At 39.9% G+C, this 20,494-nt stretch overlaps 1 long non-coding RNA gene across 3 annotated transcripts; it reads left to right on the top strand.

Annotated features, from left to right (window-relative positions):
• LOC141572743 (uncharacterized) lies at positions 1 to 9,864 on the top strand. Of its 3 annotated transcripts, XR_012498197.1 has the most exons (5): positions 1 to 410; positions 1,786 to 1,990; positions 2,569 to 2,807; positions 3,182 to 3,261; positions 9,299 to 9,864. It is a non-coding gene; the product is annotated as an uncharacterized LOC141572743 (long non-coding RNA). The 3 variants fall into 3 exon arrangements; XR_012498198.1 differs by lacking the exon at positions 9,299 to 9,864 and having other exon boundaries at positions 1,854 to 1,990; positions 3,182 to 8,744; XR_012498196.1 differs by lacking the exon at positions 9,299 to 9,864 and having other exon boundaries at positions 3,182 to 8,744.
• Positions 9,865 to 20,494: the final 10,630 nt, after the last annotated feature.

The following is a 20,494-nucleotide window of genomic DNA, read 5'->3' as shown; positions in this document are numbered from 1 at the left end:
TGAACGTCCCCGCGCACGACGTGTGCACGTCGTGGTCTTCCCTAGGAGGGGAGGCGCGGAGCGGCCACTGCGCGTGCGCATAGATCACCGTTCCTAACGTGATCTTCCATTTTCATTCTCTTTCCCCTCTGCCTCTCTTGCTCCGCCCCCTCCACCCCCCAGCCCTGAAACGAGAGCTTTCTATCCCTCTTCCTTGGCTTTCAGGACCGTGTGACTTCAGCTACAAGACCTCACTCCGCAGACCCAGTCAGCACGAAGTTACACCCGCCCGTGAGGACCGGGGCGAGATGCACCCAGTCTCAAAATAGCAAGACCGTAAAGAAACCGGAGATCACAAAAGCACCTTAGATGTGGCAGAGGAAATGCTTTCACTGTCATTATTTTAAACCATCCTTACAAAGCCCTGTAAGGTGAGCCTTTGGAACGCAGTCACCTTTAAGACGGGAAAGGAGACATTCTGAGAAGTGACCTGCCCATGTCCCACCGCCAGTGAGTGGCAGGAGCCAAGTTCCCTGGCGGCCTGTTCAGTTTTAAAACGAGCTTAGGGTTCATGTCACTGGTCAATATATCATCACTGTATAGTGGTTATATGTTATATACAGAAAAAGGTTTTCTACATTCGAGTGTGGCCCTTTAGGGTTAGGGCATAGGAATCACAGCTAAAAAGTCTTTATGTTCCGGGTTTCAAACACGTTAATGGTGAATATTTTACTTAGAAGCAAAAAATAGAGTATGTATGTGTCTAACAAACTGAGGGCTCCTTCGGTTTTCCTGAGTCTATCATTTGCAAGCCTTTTTGCTTTTGATCTGATTATCTGAACTCACCCTCCCTTTGAACACCTACCTTCCTATGTAAATCCTGATCAATTCTTCGGATCGCGAGATTGTGACCTCCCCTCGTCAAAGTTCCTCAAAGGTAGCATACATTCTTAATCATTTGTTTCAACTTTTCACCTAGCAGAGTCCAGCTCAAAGTAAGGACTCAGATTTTTTAAAATTTTAATGACAAGTACACCCCTCCCTCCTAGGTTTTGCAAGACTTTCCCAACCATTAAAGGTCCTTATTTCTCGCCGATCTTCAATTGATACTTTCTGTGTTAAACGGTTTAAGATTTAACTACATGGTTATTTCCCTAACATAATTGTAAAACGCAGGCCTCTCTAGTCCCAGTAGGATGTAGTAAGAACATGAAAAGCCCACTGGACTAAAAAAAAAGAAAAAAGAAAAAAAAAAGTGCATTCTCATCCAGGCTTGGTCCTTTCCGGCCCATCCAATAACTTTTCCTTAAGAGTCGTTGGTAAACAGACCTAACAAAGCTACCTTTCCTACAGTGGACACAAAATTGATATAGCCATTAAATGAGATCATACATATAAAAGCATTTGATGTATAAAATATATATTTAATGCTATGCAATATTACTATTATCTAGAGTCATCCAAAACTTATCTAGATTATTATTAAAATGAAAATCAGGTCACTGACAACTTTAAGCATTGATCAGAAGTGTATTCAACTCATACCTTGTAAATGTTTAAAGTAATTGGCTGGAATCTCCCTCCAGAAAGCAAAGGGAGACCTCCCAACGTTCTCTCCAGAGATTTGGGTTGGTAGAGAAGCACTTAGAATTCATTGTTCTAGTCACTTCTGTGAGTCCCTCCTGTAGCTGAAGTACTTCACTTTACAGATTATTTTAACTCTAGGGTGTATTTTCCAATTCCACAGGGGTAAGGTTTCTTTTGTCCTGTTTTGTTTTGTTATGTGGACTGTTTGGTTTGTTGAAGTAATCCAAATACCTAAAACGCCTACACTGCTGGAAGCTTAAAGTGGACATATTATTATTATTACCAAGTCTATATAGGCTGCGATGGAGGAAGGAGTTGGCAGGAAGTGGAGAGAGGGCAGCAAATGAAAGAAGTCAACTTCAGCTTGTTTCATCATCACCTATAGTATCAACCTGTGGGCACTGCCTACTGCTAAAAAAAAATGGTAAGGGATGCGATATGCTCTTTGTGAAATACTTAAGATAACTTTGTGAGCTACTAGATGTCACTAGTTAAAATGTGATTAATCTAGATAGAGAAATCACAGGTTATTTGAATTTCTTTGTCGTTTATCTATAGCTTAGATACCCCCTACCTCAGGGTGATTCATTTAAAAACAATGGAACTGACATACATAATATGGAACATCTGGCCACCTTAAGAGACTAGAATAGAAAATATATTTTAATTACTATTTTTCTTTGTTGCCTCATTCCTAATTGAGACTTAGAATTACTCAAGGTTTTTCACATTTATTGAAGGTTAATTTTATTTATTGTATTATCTTTCTCTTATGAAACAGCCCTATATCCCATTGTAAAGAAACCTGAAGTATGATGCAAAACAAATGCAGAATGTAGATTTTACTTTTTGATCCTTAGTCAAAGGTTTCATTAAAAATATTGAAGTCACTCCTTTGTTCACATTAGCCTTTTACCCTCACAACAAAAACTGTGGTCTTTAACTACGTTTGAGAGTGTATTTGATTCCTTCATCTATATATTCTTTTTCACCCTCTTTTAGGGTTCTAAGAAAAACCTCACTGATGTAGAAAACCACTGCTGACTGGAGGCAAGTTTAATTGTGGTTGTTTTTCACCATGATCTGGGCAGCATGTCAACAAACCACACATGCCAAACAAGGAAGCAGAACCAACTGAAGGTCTCTTAGTCAACTTTCCAGCGTGCAAAAGTTGAAGGTTACTGGGGGAAAAACTCACAGAAAGTTCATTAACAAAGGATAAACAGCTTGCTTGACATAAGGTATCTTGTGTTTATACCTTCTCTGCAGAGTCATCTTGTTGTATGATGCTGTTTGTTTTATGGTTTGGAGCCTTGATCTCAACTCTGTATTTTAGAATCATTTGGAGAACTTTTAGATAATATCAGCGCCTCATACCCAGAGATGATGATTTAATTGTATAGGTTTATAAACTGAGGTTGTTTGGTTTAGAATGTACTATTTGAGTAAATGAATTAAAGATCATTTGAGGTTCCTTAATGGCTAAAAGCCCCAAGATTGTTTAGTTACAGTGTCCTCCTCCCTGGACCAAAAAAAAAAAAAATGTTTAGCCAATTAGAAATGACCCTTAGAAATACATGAATTAATAAGTTCACAGCCTTATCTTCTTTTGTAGCAACCTTGGAAGAACTGGACCATGAAGGTGTAGGCTTTCTTTTTGAATGGCAGAGATGAGATAAATTGACTTTAAAAAGGGTAAGCCGTGATCACAGGTTATGCTTCCTAGGATTGCCCTTTTTCAACCTTTGCACTAAAGGACTCTGCTTAAGACCCACTTTTAAGGAGACACTATAGCTCAGTGATTATGAGATCAAATGCTGGAGCCAGACTGTCTGGGTTTGAAGCCTAGCCCTGGCACTTACCACCTAGGTATCTTGAACAAGTTAAGTTACTTAACTTCTGTACCTGAGTTTTCTCATCCATAAAATGAGGATCGCTCGGCGCCTATTTCTTAGTTTTGTTATAAGGATTAAATGAGTTAATGCACTTATGGAATGTGGAACATATTAAACCCTCAATTAGTGTTACTTATTATTCCAACTTCCCCTAGAGGGGAACTCTAGTAGTTCTCAAAGGAGCCAGGCTTCCACACACAAGGAGCCACTATTTTCTGCCCGTCACATAAATCTTACAATGCTTGCATCTTGAGACTGGTCACTGGGGAGAAAGGAGTCAAGAAGTCTTTCCTTCTCTGCCTACTGCCCTCTTATAAATAAACCTACACCTCCCAAATAAACTAACATCTCCCTTGCGAGTTCAACAATAACTGCTTAGATTGGTTCTCTCCTACAGTTGAGTTAAGGAAAGAGAGCAAATACAATGTTTTTCTTGGCGAAGTAGATCTTAAAAGATAGATCTTAAGTTGTGGTGACAAGCCCTCTGAAGGTAGGGTTATTGTTTGTTTGTTTGTTTGTTTTTAACTTGATGGAAAGCAAGTGATCATAGTAGATTCCTGTGACCTACTTTTTGTGCACAGTTTTGATTGTCAGGTCATAAAAACATGCACAAATAATAACTGAATGTCTCATGCTATGATTTCTCTTCAGAGCAGAGTTAGCTCAAACTGTTTAGTACTTACGCTTTCCAAGACAAAGATACCCTCTCTAATCTCTTTATTTGTATGAATTTGATAAGCACCCAACACCTTTAGGTAGGGGAAGTATTACCCAAATGATGGGATGAAAGTTAGCTGAGCTTCTCCTGTTGAAGTAGGTGTCAGAACCAAAACCATGGAGCACAGTTGGCCACCACTCAGTGAATTCTTGAGGACCTTTGCTGAGCCCAGTTTGAAACTAGTTTCCCGTAAGATTATATGTAAGCTCCGAGTTAAGTCCAGGCTACATGATTTGGCTTCCACTTAACCTCTCTATCCTCAGTCTGCAACCTTTCCTGCTTCACTATTATCTTCGTGCACACCTTTACTATGGCAGTTCTCTCTCCCTACAGTGTTTTCTATCTCAATTTGCTCTGCTCACTCTATCATCTTTACACAGTTCAAGATTCTCCATTTCCAGAAAAGTGTCACGGAATTGCTAGTTTAGGCAAAGCATTCTTTCTCAGATTTCTCATGGTTCTCTATCCATAACTCCATTAGCATTTACCCTGTTGTATGAATGAATAATCTTGACAGAAAGTGAGTTTCTGGGCCTCAGGAGGTATGCCTTATTCATTCTTTAACTCCAGCATTCAGAATAGCGACTAAAATAAAAGAAGGCACTAACTGTCTGATACCCTGAACTGAAGGCAGTGTCAGGAGAACCAGAGAAAAAGAAAGATCTGGAAGATGGTGCCATTAACCAGGATAGGCAGTACAGGCAAAAAAAGAAGAGACAGATGATGAGATAAGTGGCCATGTTTGACATATCAATGGACATCAACACCCCTGTGCAGGTTTTTGTGTGAGCCTGAGTTTTAGCTGTTGTGAATAACGCTGCTATGAACATGGATGTATAGATACCGCATTGAAACTGTTCTTTCAAGTCTTCTGGGTATATATGCAGAAGTGGAATTGCTGGATCATATGATAATTCTACTTTTAATATTTCGAAGAACCTCCATACTGTTTTCCACAGTAGCTGTATCAATTTAGTTTCCCAGCAGCAGTGCACAAGGGTTCCAATTTCTCCAAATCCTCAACGACACTTGTTATTTTATTTATTTATTTATTTATTTATTTATTTATTTTACTAGTAGCTACCCTACTGGGTGAATTTTGATTTTGATTTACATTTCCCTAATGATTAGTGTTGAGCTCCTTTCCATGTGCTTATTGGCCATTTGTATATCTTCTTTGGAGAAATGTCTATTCAAGTCCTTTGCTGATTTTTGAATCTGGTTGTTTGTTCTTCTGTTGGTGATTTCTAGGAGTTCTCTGTATATTCTGGATGTTAATCCTTCAGATACATGATTTGTAAATATTTCTCCCATTCTGTGGGTTGCTTTTTTACTCTGTTGGTATTGTGATGATGATGATGATGATTTGCAGTAACAAATTATCCATGAGATACATGCTGTAATGGAAAGAGTATTATGTCAGGAGACTTGATTTCAAGTTCTGTTCTACATTTATTAGTTCTGACCATATGATCAACAATACTGAGGTACAGAGTCCTGGTTTTGAATTCCAGGTCTACCACTTATTAGAAACCTGACCTCAGGTAGAACTTTTGAAACTTAGTTACCTCATCTGAAAAACAGATACAATAAATCCCACTTTGTATGTTCTTGTGAGATTAACAATACTATATATTAAAAGCACCTGGCACAAAGAAAGTGATTATTACTTAATATTACTGTAGTGGATTTTTTTTTCCTCCTTCAGGTTGCTTTAGTTGTATTGATTTAGGGAGAGATTATCCAAGAAAGTTTTTGTTTTTTTCATTTTGTTTTGTTTTCAAAGATTTTATTGGAGAAGGGGAACAGGACTTTATTGGGGAACAACAGTGTGTACTTCCAGGACTTTTTCCAAGTCAAGTTGTTGTCCTTTCAATCTTAGTTGTGGAGGGTGCAGCTCAGCTCCAGGTCCAGTTGCCGTTGTTAGTTACAGGGGGCACAACCCACTATCCCTTGCAGGAGTTGAGGAATCGAACTGGCAACCTTGTGGTTGAGAGCCCACTGGCCCATGTGGGAATCGAACCAGCAGCCTTCGGCATTAGGAGCACAGCACAGAGTTCCAACCGCCTGAGCCACCAGGCTGGACCAATAATGGTTTTTATCCAAGTAAAAAATATGGAAGCCAATTAGTGCCAACGCAAGGAATAAGGATAAATAATAGGGGGCAGGGATGTAGCTTTGTGGGATACCTTATCAAGTTCTTCTATAAAGAAAAAAGAGGGGGAAGAGACAGAGCAATCAGTTATGTTTCATTGGAATTTCAAAAGCTTCCTTCTTGGTCCAAGATGTTTAGCATCAAACTATGTTTGATGACATTGGTGGAAGGAGCAGAAATTTGATTGTTCTTTATAGCAAATGGAAATGTAATAAGGAGAATCATTTGATAGCAAATGTTTCTCTTTCTCTATGGCATAATTATATATATACATATATATGTATATACACACACACATATATACATATATACACACACATATATGTAAATGTGAGGAGTATTTTAATAGCATTTTTTGGATAATTGAGGATATTTTTGTTTAATATAATGTTCAATAAGGAATAGTTTTTTAAAGGCTAGTTATAATATGGAATCTGAAAATATATTAATGAAGTTTTCATACTGTTATATTAAAATGCAGTTGTCTATCTCACACCTTTAATAGATCTTTCACCCATGCATGATTTTGTAACATCATGCATTGGTCACTTGGAAAATAGTCCACTGAGTTATGTAGATTTTCCAACTATTGGCAGATTTCATTGCACAGTATCAAAAAATCACATTTGTTAGTATTGCCACCAATCTCATTAGAAATTCTCTATGTTTTGGGAAGGTGTCAAGCTAACCGGGGTGGATATAGAGTTTCCAAAATTCTGATTTTTGCTTGAAAGGCCGAATTTTATCATTGGCAACAAATACTGTCAGTTATTTTCCTAGAAGATGCAGGTTTACTTGGCTCGTATTCAGAAAAATGTCTGCCAGATTTTCAAGTCTAAATAAACATGGTTTGTTTTCAATTGTTCTTTCGAGTAAAGATGGGGTTTCATTTTTGAAAACAGCTAGTTCAGCACACAATTCAAACAATCACTTGTGTGCTTTTCCTCAGGAAAACCATCACACCTCTGTATGCAGCAGAAGGGCTTTGTGTGTATTTCTTGTTTTGTCATACAGAATTTAAAAAAGATGTGTACTCGAGGGATGAATTTTAATACAAAAGTTAGTATTTTTTACTGCTTAATTAAAGACTTCTTACATGAAACTGGCGTTTTGTTTCCCTGCAAGTATGTGGTGGTGGTGAATACAGTAACTGCCAGGACCATTGGTACCAGTGCTTTGATTCATGTGAAGGCTCTTGCAATTTACCCACCATTGTTTTTGTACATTCAGTGCAAACGTGAACACAGTGGAAAAAATTCAGATAATGCCTTAGTATTATTAAGAAAACGTTTTTGGCCTCTTGGCCCCTCTGAGATATTTTTCAAGGACCACACTTTGAGTACTGGTGATCTAGAATGCGAACTCTATGTAAGCAGTGTTTGTTTTGTTCACTGTTATCTAGAAGAGTGCCTGGCACACAGTAGAGGATTAATAAATATGTCCTAAGTGTGTTTATAAAGCAAGGGCAGATGAGAGGTTAATCCTTTGTGGAAAAAAGAGTAATAAAATGTATGTTTTTTACTACACACAGCCTGATAATTAACGAACACATTGCACAAAATGGTATGAAAATTTAGTTTTATTATTGCCATTTCCTTTGCTGAAGATTCTACCGACTTCTAAATTATGAGCAAAAAGACTAAATGACCTTTGTAGGAAGAAATGTAAAATGTGCGAGCATCACAGAACAAATGCTTTTTTTTTTTTCATAGCAGCACAGAGTTGAAATGCCTTTAGAGGTCATCGAGGCCAATTCTTTCATTTTTACAAATGAGAAAACTAAGCTGTCGGGGGCTGGCTCAAAGTCATAGTGAACAGACTAACATACGGGACCTTTCACATCCTCTCCTGCACATGGCAATGATAGAAATGATCGTGGGAGGCAGGAGAAGAACTTGTGTGTATTTCTACTGTAGGCCTGGCCAAGCAAGCTCAGAGTCAAATCCTTACACCAGTCTGTGGCTACTTTCGGACAGAAGAGGGACGTGGAGTTAGAGGATAACACCTCATGTACCTCCTGGTAGAGCACCTTGCTCCTCCCCCAAACAGCTCCGGCTGGAGCGATGCAGAGACTGCACGGGGAGTCAGCTAGTCTTGTGGAACTGCAGAGGGGAAGAGTCAGGCTCTGAGAAGGAAGCGAGGAGGGTCTGGAGCTGTGCTGTATAGTAACATGAATGGGGGCAGAGCCTGGAAGAGCGCCGACAGAGAAGGATGTCTTTGGCATATTTCAGCAGGGAGCTACCGGCATTTTGTATGGAACTGCCCTGCACGTTGCAGTATATGTACCATCTCTACTCTCCCCCATCAAATGCCGGTGAATCCCTAAGTCACTGTGACAACCAAAAATGTCCTGCACATTTCCAAATGCCCACAAGGGGGCTTGTATAGCCTCAATTACCATTTATCACATATTTACTAATAAACACACTTCCTGATAAATGTGGTAGAATACAATTTGGAGAAAATAACGTTTTTGTTCTTCTCTGGCTTTTTGGTCTTCTTCCCCAACCCACGAGACCTCCACCCTCACCCACTGAATCAATAGGATTCATTGCTCCAGGATGAGGTGAGCATAGCCAGGAACGAAGAAGACACCTACATTTCTGGGTGCAGTTTTCAAATGAAAGCTGAAACAGTAGGCTTTGTATTAGAAGGACAGGTTTCTTGAAAGAGGAAATGTGGTTTTTGAGTTCTAAATGAGTAAGGGCTTGGCGGGCTCAGGGCAGAGCATTTGCAGCATGAACCAAAGAGTTGGGAGGTATGGCATTGTCTATGGGAGAAACATAAGGAAGACAACCTGAGGGAATGTGAGTAGCACGTAGGTGTCTTACCCTCTGTCCACTCTCCTCAGTCAGCTCAGAGGACCAGCACTTCCGTGGGGAAGACAGGACAGGCTCAGAGCAGAGCAGATCCAGCAGCCCCCCCCCCCCCATCAACTCACAGACATCCCTCCCTACCCTCCAGGATACTGAACATCCACCACTTTCCGGAGCGCCCCCTTCCCACCCCCAAAAGCAGCACAGCAGTGGCTGAGAGTGGGATGATGATGACGGACAGACGGAAGGGTGAAGCTAGCACAGATGGATGCAGACATGGGCGGCAAGGGAAGAGAGCGGAAACTGGACTAGAGGGAATTGCCCATCGCAGCAGACCCTGGACCCGCTGCCTGAGAGGTCGGTACTACCTATGAATCCCCAGAAAAGGAGAGGAAAAGGGGTGGGGGGGCTGAGTTTAAATCTGTGCATTGCAAAGTTTACATAGAAGGTCAAGTTTTAGGCTCCTAAGTGGACAGGGGCCTTAGCAATTAAGTGCAGTAATAAGGACATAAAGAGCTCAGAAAATTCATCCTAAGTATGTTAATGAATATTTACCCTCTCTTTAGTGAAGCCCTGTAAATTTGAGGGAGGTATCTAGGTGCCACATGTCTGCTGTTCAGCTCATTCAGGGTTAATAACCATGTTTTCCCCCAAAATAAGACCTAGCTGGACAATCAGCTCTAATGCGTCTTTTGGAGCAAAAATTAACATAAGGCCCGGTCTTATATTATATCAGACACAGTCATATATTATAGTAAAATAAAACCGGGTCTTATGTTCGGGGAAACACGGTATTTATGTAGTTTCAATGACTATGTATTGACAAACAAGTGCTTTGACTTCTCTGTGGTTGTAAATACCACTGACGTAGCCCCTGTCTAGAGGCTGAAGATCTGTTATCAATGGATGAGATACTTCAGGTAGAATCTGTCCGTTTTTTAATCAATGAAATATTTACTCTCTGTTTTGTGCAAAATGTAGTTTTAAATTTAACTGTCACTAAGAAAGGAACGAGCACTTAGACCTTAGGATAGTTTTCTTGAGACATCATCCTCCAAAGCATCACAATTCCTAAGCTGAGAACCGTAGTGTAAATTCAGAAAAATTCCACCTTAGATTTGACTAAATATTCAGGACGAAATGATGTTCTCTTTGTTCTTATTCCTGTAGAGGTTTGTTTGTTTGTTTGTTTGTTTGTTTTAGGTGTCATTAACATTCAGATTTTAAATTTGAAAGGCATACCCTGTGTACACGGTGCCTATGGGGGTGACCAAAATGGACATTCCTATTTTATTGCACACACTCACCCCAAGAAAGCCTAGAGTTGATTTCTTTGTCTTAACACTGGTAAGAAGCTCATCTTGTACATTAGTAATTTCTACCTTTATCTCTAGGAAACAAGAAAATTTTAGTTTGTGCTCAGAGAATGCCAAGATAGTCTGAAAAACAAACAACAAAGTCTTAAGCTCTCATAAGCACATCTTTCATTGGGACTGTTGTTTGGTAAATTCTGATTTTTGTTCCAAAAGAGCACAGTGGCTGTGTTCTAATACACCTTTAGTTTTGCAAGGAAGACCTGTAAAATTTCATGGTCTCATTATTCAATATGTGGGTTTTTAAGGGCAACCTCCTTGCCTGATGTTGAAACCAAGTGGTAAAATGAAGGAATGTGCTGAAGTCTATTTTATTGCATACATGACACATTTTGTGGTTGAATTTTATTACTTGATTCATGGAAAAAAATCTCTGAGTTTAGATTTGAGGTTATTTATGATAGCTTTGTGGTTCATTCTGTTCCTTAGAAGGCTTTCATTCTGCTTTTTATTTGTTTGTTTGTTTGTTTTACTTTTCAGTGAAATGAGTTGGTAGCTTGAATGGTCTCTGTGCTTTAGATATGTAAAGAATAAAGAGAGAAGGCTTCTTAGACTGCTTAATCATATTAATGTGTTCTCTCGGTAAAGACAGCAGAGGCCTACATATAACAGAAAGATGGTTGTGAATGCAGAATTTCTTTTCTTCGTTTGATCATTTCATTCTGTAAGTAACAAAACACACGAACCCTAAAATTCTAAGGGCTAACCTTTAAACTGAACATTTAATTGTGAACTGGATATTAGTCACTGAGTATGCCAAGCAACTTATTTCTTGCACTTGTAACTACCTTTTCAAACAAGTTAAAAACTGATAAGAAGTGCTTGGGAAATTCTTATCAGTCATTGCAAAAAATAGTTTAACCCATCCTAATCGGGTAAAGACTTTAAAAGGCCTAAATTCCTAAAAGCATAAGGGGATTTTATTTTATTTTCTATTTGCTAAGTATGCTGTATAGGAATCTTATTTTTTTAAACAACAAATCCAGAGTTAAGATATCTCTTTATTCGTGTGATATACTCTGAGTGCTTTTGCAGCCTACAAAATAGACACTTGCTTAAGAGCACACTGTAGACTGATGCAGGAAGTGTTGATTAGAATTTGTATGTTCGTTCTGAGTTTGTGAATTCCAAGCAGGTTTACTTATGGGAAGTAGCTGCTCTTCCATGATTGTTCAGCTCCAGAGCATGGCCACCTGTTTCCTATTGATGACTGCTGTTAATATTGTGGGGTACATCCTTCCTGTCTTTTCCTCTCTTTGTATACATTTTTTTTAACTTGCAAAATTAATCTCACAGTTTACTTGTTACTCCTTAATCTTTTTGTCATTAACGGTGTATTTAAAAAATGTGTTCAATAATGTCAGATAATCCATCCTCTAGGTACAACATAATTTACTAAACTACTTTCATATTGTTAGACTCTTAGGCTATTTCCAATTTTTACCCATTATAAATATTGTGACTCGCATCTTGAGCGTAAATCTTTGGGCACATCCTAATTATTTCCTATAGGTAAATTCCTAAAAGTAATATTGTTGGGTCACAAGGCAAATATTTTGAAATGATCACATGTAATTTAGTAATTTACCACCCTAAAATAGCCACTGCCAACAATTTGATGCATATTTTTCATCGTAAAAAATTAATACGTATCTGCGTGAATCTATATATTTTTTATGTTGCTTTGTGTATGAGGGTTATATTGAAGGGTTTTAAGCAGAGGAACGATATGATCTGATTTTCATTTTAGAAGGATCACTTTGGCTGCCCTTTTGAAAACAGACTATTGGGAAGCAAGGTTAGAAGCAAGGAAAGTTAGGCTCTATTGCAGTAATCCAGGGGCGAGATCAGAGTGGCTTACAGCAGGGGGCAGCAGTGGAGGTAGTGAATGACGGTCAGATTCTGGATATATTTTTACAGGAAGACAGATTGGATGTGGAGTATGAGAGAAAGAAAGGAATACAGATCAACTCCAAGTTTTGGAGATCTGAACAATTGGAGGACGGTGTTGACATCAAGTGACAGGTGGAGCAGGTTGGGGGAGAGGGAAGAACAGGAGTTTAGTTTGGAGAGAGTGAGTTTGACATGTCCAGAAGGCATCCAACTGGAGATAACCAGTAGGCTGTTGAATATATGAGTTTGGAGTTCTGGAGCGAGCAGGCATAGGAAGTATAAATTTGAGAATCATTGGCATGCAGATGATATTTAAAGCCAGGGAGACTGGGTGAGATTCTCAAGGAAGTGAGTACAGATAAAGAGAAGAGGGACCAAACACTGGGGAGAGGGGCTCATTCCAACCGGAAGAGCATTTACTGTGTACTAGGCACTGTTCTGTGTGCTTTGCATAGTTATAGGTGGACTCATTTTATCTTCAAATCAGCTCAATGAAGGGATACAATTATCATCTCAATTTTACAGAGGAGGAATCTGAGGCACAGATAAAGTCAGGAAGTCAAAATGCATATTTTATGACATGAATTGATGCAATAAGTTTTAACTCCCTTTTTGAATCATGCAAACTTATTTTAAAATAAATCATGTAAACTTTTTCTGCACAGGCTTTATCCATTATGTCTTAAAAATCTTAGTAGTTATGCATTCCAGTTATACTTTAAAGAATCAACATGACTCATCTGCTCAAAGGTGCTTTTCTTTCCATCTGACAACACATTCTAGTAATATTGAGGAGAGACCAAAACAAACAAACAAACAAACAAACAAACAAAAACCAATAATAACAAAAGACATGTTTGAAAAGGAGAGCGAGCCATTGAGGCATTTTTAGTGCTCAATATTTCTTAAAGACATTGCCTTTATTTGCTTTCACGTGTCTCTTCCTCAAGAACCATGCATTCTCTAATTATATTTAAGGGTGGGAGAGACAAGTGAATACAGGGAAATTGTCATCACTCCTACCACCTCACCCTATACTGTATTCAGAATATCTCAAAGGGATCATTTCTAAGGCAATACCTCACCCTTAACAGAAATGTGCTTAGACAGGGAAGGACAAAAACCACTATGGTGGGTTAATCGTTACAGAAGGCTTCCAGAAGAAATATTTTAAATTGTCCTTTTGGTACCCTAGAGATTTTTATACCTTGGGACAGGGATATGCATGAATGAACTTGCTGTTTGCTTTGCTTTTCCACTTTTTACCCTTCCTTTGAAAAAGGGTTATTGTGAAAGGGAAGGTGGGTAGGAGACCTTGCACAATGTATTTTTTTCAGACAGATCACTTTTAGGAAAAAGGACAAATGCAAGTTAAGGATCTCAAAATAAAAATTTCCCAGCCCACAGTGCTCCTTGGAAAGTCTTCACATACTTTTGGGGGTTCCTGTAACTCAAGTTGTCTTTAGTGATTCCGATTATTGTCTTAAATAATTCCGATGCGGGGGAAAGAGAGAGATCTTGAAAAAACAAGAGTGACTGCAGAGGCATTGCTCTGCTGAACCCAAAATATGAGACAATGGATAGACATGTGTATTTACCTCAATGCCAGAGAGCTGCATGACCCTTGAATAACAATATCAGGAAAAGCAGAATCTAAAATGAACTTAGAGATGCGAAAAATAGTTAAAAAAAAAAACCAAAACCAAAAAGGATCCATTTAAGGTCATGTTCATAGCAATGGCAAAAACATAAAGACTCTGGGGAAAGATGATGTAATGTTAAAAAGATAACAAACAAAGCAGAACTAACCAAAGTCTCTTTTTTCTATTCTTCTCTCAATAACTACCTACAAATGGAAAGGGTGAAAAAGTAATGGTAGGAGAGAACCTAAATGCAAGGAACGTAAGAAATAATTGAGTTAATTTAGTTATTTTAATGAGTTTGTTTTTATGCCAGGATAAATTGTAATCTGAGATACTTGGAGCACTTGAAATTGTAACCATGCGACCACAGTTAATAATCTTAGAAAATAATTGTATGAATTGAAAGTCAGCATAAAGAATCAATGTTGTCAAACTAACCTCACATTCCAGGAACTTAGCACTCAACTTAAGACCTAGGCTTTGTATCTCTTTCATTTAACATTACAGTTGACCCTTTGAACACATTGCAGTTTGAATTGCGTGGACTTTTTCCAATAAATACCTGTACTGTTTTCAGTCTGCTGTTGGGAGTCCACAGATGCAGAAGGCCAACTGTATGAATTGATCTACACCTTTTTATGTAGGGTACATGAGCATCCTCAGATTTTGGCATCTGTGGGGGAGTCCTGGAACCAATCCTCCTCAGATACCAGAGGGACAACTATAGTAAAGTATTGGGAGAGTCAAAAGGTACCCTGGGATTTTCGACTGCATAGAATGTCAGCTCCTTTACCCTCCACATTGTTGAAGAGTCAACTATATATTGGAGCAGTTCTCCAATATTTCTCATTAAATATTCTTCTGTACTATAATTTTAATGAGCTATATAGGACTCAATTGTATGAATATACTCTAGATGACTCAATCCACCATGGTCCTGTTTACACTGTTTCACATTTTTTTGGTTTTTAAACACCATTTTGGAGTCATGATCATTTCACATAAAACTTTGTACATTATAATTTTTTAAATTTTAGTTCAGATTCCCAGAAGATTTAAAAATGAATCAAAGGGCTTCATATTTCAAAGGCCTTTTAATGAGGACCTCCAAAATTGCCTGCAGAAAGAAGTACCTATTTATATTCTCAACAATAATAAATGGATACCTGTTTTTTCCAACCCTTATCATTACTGGAAGATTTTGGTAGAAAACCTTATTTTGGGGATTTTTTTTATTGTGGTAAAATAGACATAACATACAATTTGTCATTCTAGCCATTTTAAATGTACGATTCAGTAGCATTAAGTATATTCGTAATGCTGTGCAACCATCACGACTATTTCCAGAAATTTTTCATCACCCCAAACAGAAACTCTGTACCCATTAAAAAAATAAAAACTAAAAAAAATGATTTTGAAAATATTGCCATTTTCTTAGTGTCTGTTATTTAATCCCATCAGCAATATTCTTCCCCTCTCCTAAGACCTTGGAATTTTTCTGCGTTAGTCAGACTGGGACAGGCTATGTACTGTGGTAACAAACAACTCCAAAATAGTGTGACTTACACAGCAAGTGTTTGTTTCTCACTCAGCTTCCATATTCTATGCCAGTCAGCGAGTGTGTCTCCTTCTCACAGTCTTTCAGAGGTTTGGCCAGTGGAGGCCACATGACTTCATGGCTTCACCGTTTAGAACATAAGGACTTCATGGCTACGAAGGCAGGGAAAGAAAGTGCTGTAAGCCTCGCACTGGCGATTGAATGCTTCAGCCTGGAGATGACACGTGTCACTTCCATGATATCCAGAAGACGTGGTTAGAACCGGTAACAGGCAATACAACAGAGGGTGGCAAATAATTCCTCCCGTGTTGCCTAGACGAGAGAAGAGCTAGATAGGGGTATGCGCTAGACGTCTCTGTATCTTCATTCATGTCCTTATTGATACAAACTGGCTTAGTGAACTATTTGCAAAGCTTTCTTTTCTTTTTCTATTGAGGGAGCCCACACATTAACATTTCACTTCATGTAACACCACAGGAAATCTTGGAATAAGAAGTGAAAGAAATTAATTCTAAGTAAAAAGTTGCATGTCCCAGAGTGATATGTAAACATCCTGCTGTGGCTTAAACATGTTAAATGGCCGTCTTTCAGCCCAGTTTGCTTAATAACCTCTAACTTCTGAAGTATGTGCTGATGCTTTCCTAGCAGTATTGGGCCCTCTGGTTTGCATGTGTTTGGGTATGTCACTGTGGATGCCCTACAGAGGACAATAAATGTTGACACACATTTTACAAGTTCATTAGCAACTTTTTTGAGAAATGGGAAATCAGTACTTAATTTTTCATTAAACACTCACTCATTTGTTTAGCTCATTCCTGCCAAAAGGGTTATTTTGTCCAAAAAAAAAAAAAAATCCCCAAAACAAAACAGTGCTACCAAACAGTAAAGTATTTAAATAGTTGTAGGTCTGTACAATACAATAAAGGCCAAACAATTATAACAATGAGGTTCAGACTACTCAAAACGCTCTTTGGCAGCCCTACTAAACCTTCCTTTGCTGCCACATCTTACACTCAACCTATAATTGTCTAGGCTTCCAGTTGACCCTGCTGAGTGGCTTGGCAACTTCATGCATCTTCATTCTAACACTGGCTGGCACACCACATAGCCAGTAAGCGTAGCAGTTTCAACTACTATTGCTATGGCCACTGGAAAGAGTAGCTGTCCCTACCTGATCACATCCCAGAGAGCTCTATTTTATTAACAATTGCCCTACATGCTGTGTTTGAAACTATGTGTTGGTTACATTGCTTCTAGAAAGGTCAAGAAAAAGGAGATAAGTTATCCTTCGTCATCTTTCAGATTATTGACATGCCAAAGTGAGGACTCAGTTCACTGCACGTGTGTCTTCCCCACTACCAGATGAGACTGGCAGGAGTTGGAAATACAGGGGAGAGGTCCAGCAAACCAATCCCAGCTTATTAAAACAATTTTTCCCGTGCAATTATTTGTAGTAAAACTCCATTTAGAAATGAAAAATCCAGGAGACAGTTGTACGAGGGAGAGGATGCCAGAACAATAGGCGTGAAGCAGGCCCATTCTAGGGGAAAGGAGATGTGTTAGTCAGGGTTCTCCAGAGAAACAGAACCGATAGGATATATACATACATACATACATACATACATACATACATACATACATATATATATATATATATATATATATATATATATATTTGTTTATTAATTATAGGAACTGGCCCACATGGTTACAGAGGCCAAGAATTCCCACAGTCTGCCATCTACAGGGTGGAAAACCAGGAAAGCTGGTGGTGTCATTCAGTCTGAGGTTGAAGACCCAGTGAGTAGGGTGCTGGTGTAAGTCCCAGAGTCTGAAGGCCTGAGACCCAGAAGCTCTGATGTCTAATCTCCAACAGCAGGTAAACATTGACATTCCAGCACGTGCACGCGCGTGAGAGAGAGAGAGAGAGAGAGAGAGAGAGAGAGAGAGAGAGAGAGAATCACTGTTTTTGCTTTTTGTTCTGTTCATGCCCTCAGTGGATTGTATTGAATGATGCCGACCCTCATTAATGAGGGTGGATCTCTTCACTCAGTCTACTGACTGAATCCAGTGCTAATCTCTTCCAGAAACACCCTCACAGACACAGCCAGAAATAATGTCTTACCAGCTCTCTGGGCATCCCTTAGCCCAGTCAAATTGGCCTATAAAACTAACTATCACAGAGGACTAAGGTCATGAGATTTAGAGCTCAGTGATCAAAGATGCTAACTTAATGACTTGTTTCTCCAGGGTGTGCCCTGGATTTCTAGGTTCCCCTCTCAGGATATAAAGGGGAGTATTATTGTTTTCCATTCTATCTCAGCTAGAGAACCAATTCCAAATACTCTAAAATTTCCCTGAAGGTCCATTGCCTAGTAGTACCAAGCTAGTTATTTACTAAGCATTTGATTGCAAGGAAAACACCCTGATTCCTGCAATTTAAGCAAAAAGGCATTTTATTCAAAGTATGTGAGGTGCTAGCAGAAGCCTGAAGAACCAGCCCTGGAAGAAGCTGGGTGGCCTGCCAGGCAGCAGGTCGCTTTTCACACTGTTGGCTGGCACAGATGAACTTTGTTTCTGCTGTCAGTGCTTTACTATGCGTCCTGGGAAAGAGTGTCAGCTTGGCTGAGTGCAGGTCATGTGCCCAGCCCTTGGCAGTGTTAGGCCTGCGAGGTAGGATTCGCAGAAGGAGCCTCCAGGGATCTCTTTGGATTCCCTAGTGTGAGGCAGGCCCATGAATTTTACCAAGGTGGTGCTGTGGGAAAATGATTACCCAGGTGAAAATCAGGGTGCTGTTGGGAAGTGGGAGTGAAGACTCAGCACTAAAAAATGCCAGTGTTCATCACTGAGAGCAAAAAGCGTGATCATTTTAATGGCCTCAAAGCCCATGAACCCATGAGTCTGTTGAGTTGATATATGCTGATTTACTTTCCTATTTTCCAATTGTTAGATTCTTGCCTTTCCTTTCCCACCCCCTGCAACAAATAGCCCTAAGCATATACATCTAAAACAAAATGTCTTCATAGGACAAATTGCCAGATCTGGAATTGTTGGATCAAAAGATAAGACATGAATATTTATACTTTCTTCATTTTAGATTTTACTGAATTTCACATGGATGAGACTATGCTTCTCATCATGGCAGATTGGCTTTCCAGCACCTGGATAATTGCCCAGGTGAAAGTCTGCCCGTGGAAACCTCTCTCTGAGTCACACCAGGGACATTTGTGGTGCTGGGAGAAGCAGACTCTTTAGAGCTCTTCTAGTTCCTTCTAACATTTTATATACATTGCTGTCTGGGTAAAATAAACTACAAGGTCACTGCTCAGGTCAGTTCATCCACACATTAGAGGAAAGAGCACTAACTTGCCTAAGGGATGTGTGGGCCGTGGGAGTGCCTGCTGACACATATCAGCATATGTGACATGCTATTCCCATCTCCCACTTCTCCACACCAGGCCTCTCCAAAAGCTGGGGCAGGACGAAGCAGTGACTGCATTATGCGCTGGGGAGGGCACTCCACTGGCTATACGCCTTGACCCATATCTTCTTAAGCCAAGTTCTTCTAACTCTAAATTTGAAAAGATGACAGTCCCAGATTTCTTCAGAGAATTTTCAATGAGAGCGAATTGGAAAACATCCCCCCCCGCCCACACACCCATTCCTCACTTCCCCAGCCCAGCTTCACTGGGAAAGTCCATGTCTCAGCCAGAAGGCCAGGCTGGCTGGACTAAGCAGCAGGGGTCTTTGTTTTTTCATTATCCATATGTCAGCTTATTCCTCCTGGCCTGAGTACACCAGGTCCACCAGATTGCACACGCCTTGAGATTAGAGACTACCTCATGTTAGGGTTCCTCGCAGAACACTCCACAGTGGCTTCCGCACTCCCGGTGCTCAGCATTTGCTGACTGAATATCCTTAGGTAAGTGGAATAGTTTCAGAACTTCTTTGGTGTCTCAAACTCTTCCAAGTGAATCGTGTTTAGGGGTGCTGGAAAAGGTATGCCTTCCTTAGAAACAATCAGAGGACCCTGCAGGAGTTCTGAAACCTGGGCACAGTGTCCTAGGGAAGAAGTGACCCTGATGCAGAGGCTGATGGAAGGGGCCCGCGCTCCCTCCGCCTGGGCTGTATGTCAGCCCACGGTGGTCCAGCCATGTGGCCTTTTTCAATTTCTTACACTAGTTCTTCAACAGAAGTCCCCATGGGTATGTTTCTTCCCTTTCCACACCACATGCACTTCACCTCTACCCACTAACTCCTCATCTTGCAGAGCTCAGGTCAACTGACAGAATAGGCCCATTTCTCCTTTTAGCACCATGTGCGGCTCTTTCCTAGAATTTATCAGAATTTTCTTTTTTTCTGAGGAATAAGAAGCAAGTTTTTATTTGTTCATTTCTTGCAATGAAGTACTTTTCAGTGACACCCTTGGCCTGAGATTCTTTGCCACAGTCCTTAACTACCACGCAATGGCAACAAGCCACTTTATGGGTTTTTCCTCTCTGTCAGTTTCACAGAGGCCTGCTGGGTTCTCGTTGTCATCAGTCGTAATCAGGCTGTTCGGTGTTTGGCATAAAGGGCCTCCGCCAACTTCCCGTGCATGGGTTCATCATAGCTGGACGCGAGGGCGCAAGGATGGGCTTGGTCCTTTCAGGCTGTGGCACTTTCTTGAACCCCATGGGCAAGGCCCTTCCGGATGAGGGTAGTCTTGAATACCTCTCGTAAAGCAGTATTAACACCCATTCACTTCCAGCTGCAGTGCCTTCCTACAGGTAGAGCCACATTTTGAGTGCTCCTGAGCCTCTGCCTCTGTGTGTCTCCACAGCAGGGAAAGAGCCAGAATTTTCTTTCAATATTTTGTATTTGTAATTATTTGATAT

Source organism: Rhinolophus sinicus, linkage group LG07, assembly GCF_036562045.2.
Source record: "Rhinolophus sinicus isolate RSC01 linkage group LG07, ASM3656204v1, whole genome shotgun sequence".
NCBI lineage: Eukaryota > Metazoa > Chordata > Mammalia > Chiroptera > Rhinolophidae > Rhinolophus > Rhinolophus sinicus.
The sequence above is the reverse complement of the archived record's forward strand: the minus strand, read 5'-3'. Positions and strand labels throughout refer to the sequence as shown.